A 2,058-nucleotide genomic window follows, 5' to 3' on the forward strand; every position below is an offset into this window, starting at 1 on the left:
TCGTGGGTACGACCTCGTACTTGTCTTGCTATACTACTAATTGCCCCGTACAATTGCGAGTTAACATAATATTAACAACAAATTTTGGCGCCGTTGCCGGGGACTGAACGAAAGTTCTTCCCTGGTTATGTGCCCAAGGTTACCCTGTTCTTTTTAGTATTTCTAATCAGTCTAATTTTCTGTTTCAGGTAGTTTATGTCTAAAAGGCCATTCCTTGAACAAGTGAGGTCTTCGTTCCAACGTTCTAGATCTTTGAACGCAGGACCATCATTGCAACCCAACCGGGTGATCTCTGAAGTTCAGAATCGTCTAGAAAGACAGTTGTCAACTGCAAAAGTGCAAGCTCTGGCCACATTTTCAAGTCTTGCTCTCCACACTGAACTTCCTGGTTCTTCACTTTCAAATTCGGAAGCAAGTTCAGACCAAGAAGAAGAAGAAGAGATGGCTGCCAATGAGTTCATGGGAGAACTTGATATCCCAACAATTCCAGCATCTCCTTCAAGCATTTTGCTGCCCACTGTAGCTCGAAATTATGAGCTTAAATCTTCTCATCTTAATATGCTGCCTTCCTTTTATGGTTTACCTAATGAAGATCCATTAACCCATATAAAGGATATTTTTAATGTTGTGAGTTCTTTTCCCTTGATAGGTGTGACAGAAGATCAACTTCGAATGAGAGTGTTTCCATACACTTTGAAGGATAAGGCAAAATATTGGTTGAATTCTTTGAAGCCGGGATCACTCACTACATGGGCTGCCATTCAAAAGAAGTTCTTGGAGAAATACTTCTCCACGCAAAAGACCGACATGCTTAGGGATAAGATCTTGTTATTTGCACAGCAAGATGACGAGTCGTTTTGTGAAGCATGGGAGAGATTCAATGGGCTGCTCAACCAATGTCCTCATCATGGGATTCCATTAAAGCTTCAAATGCGTATGTTTTATAAAGGACTAACCCCTTCTAGTCATAATATAGTCACCAATTTTGCAGGTGGTTCTTTTAAAACCAAAACTCCAGAAGAAACGTACGAACTCTTTGAGGAGATAGCAATGGAGACCCAACATACGGACACAAGAGGTAAACATGTTGTTAGTGGTTCTAATGATGCTTCTAGTGTGCAGATTTCAAAACTGGAACAAAAGCTAGATGCTCTTCTTGCATTGAACTCAAGAAACCCTCCGAAGGAAGTGTGTAGCATCTGCGAAACTCATGACCATGCTACCATAGCTTGTCCACTTGGGGCTGGATATCCAGAATTTGTGCAAGAGCAAGCTAAGGTGGTAAATTCCTACAACCAAGGTCCAAGAAATGATCAATACTCTCAAAGTTATAATCCAGGTTGGAGGAATCATCCAAACTTTTCATGGAGGAATACTCAGAATCAAGCCAATCCCCCTTCATTCCAAAAGCCACAACAAACATCATCATTGGAGGATATAGTTAAGCAGATGGCAATCAACCAATCCAATTTCCAGCAAACTACACAAGCTGCCATTGCCAAATTGGAAGTTCAAATAGGCCAAATAGCTGCTGAAATATCTCAAAGAGAGCTTGGGAAATGGCCAAGCCAAACTATGATCAATCCAAAGAACCCAGAAGCCAAGGCCATTCATGTGCTCAGATCAGGTAAGATCATTGATAATAAAGTTGATTCTAATCTTTCAAATGATGTTGTGATTGTAGAAGATGAAGAGGAGGAGACCATGGCTACGGAAGGAGAACAACTCAAAACTTCTCAATCTGCTCCTAAGGCCAAATCAGATTCTCAGAAATCCGATCAATTCCAATTGCATAAAAGGGATGACAAATTTGTGCCACCACATCTTCAAGAAGATAGATACGTGCCACCCGCTCCATATGTTCCACAGATTCCATTTCCAGGCCGTCTTAAGAAAGCAAAGCAAGATAAGGCTTTTAAAGAGATTTATGATATTTTGAGTAAAGTTAATATCAATTTGCCTTTGCTTGATCTTATTGAACAGATTCCTGCATATGGAAAATTCATCAAGGACTTGAAAACTCACAAGCTCAATTTCGCTCCAAATGAAGGAGTAAAG

At 40.5% G+C, this 2,058-nt stretch overlaps 1 non-coding gene across 1 annotated transcript; it reads right to left on the reverse strand.

Annotated features, from left to right (window-relative positions):
* Positions 1–807: 807 nt before the first annotated feature.
* Positions 808–914, reverse strand: LOC148297640 (small nucleolar RNA R71). The gene has a single exon (XR_015833243.1). It is a non-coding gene; the product is annotated as a small nucleolar RNA R71 (small nucleolar RNA).
* Positions 915–2,058: the final 1,144 nt, after the last annotated feature.

Source organism: Prunus avium, chromosome 1 (genome assembly GCF_965620075.1).
Source record: "Prunus avium chromosome 1, drPruAviu1.hap1.1, whole genome shotgun sequence".
Lineage (NCBI taxonomy): Eukaryota > Viridiplantae > Streptophyta > Magnoliopsida > Rosales > Rosaceae > Prunus > Prunus avium.